The following is a 295-nucleotide window of genomic DNA, read 5'->3' as shown; positions in this document are numbered from 1 at the left end:
ACCCTAACAGCAGAAAGACTTGGAATGACTGGTCACTATGACACACACTGACCACCAGGGGGCAGACACTCAATGCAGGAGCTGCCCCCTGGTGGTCAGTCAGCTCCCACATGGAGGAGCTCTGCTCAGCCTCAAGTCAGGCCAATGGCTGCCAGTATAGCTGTGGTAGTGGGAGCCTCTCCTGTCTCCTCAGCAGCGCTAAGGATGTCCGACTGCAGCTTAGGTCTGCTCCCCGCTGGCAAGTGGACATCCCCGATGGCTGCTGGGCTGCCAGAGGGATGTCTGACTGCCAGCT

Source organism: Myotis brandtii, unplaced genomic scaffold (assembly GCF_000412655.1).
Source record: "Myotis brandtii unplaced genomic scaffold, ASM41265v1 scaffold159, whole genome shotgun sequence".
Lineage (NCBI taxonomy): Eukaryota > Metazoa > Chordata > Mammalia > Chiroptera > Vespertilionidae > Myotis > Myotis brandtii.
This window is presented reverse-complemented; position numbering follows the sequence as displayed.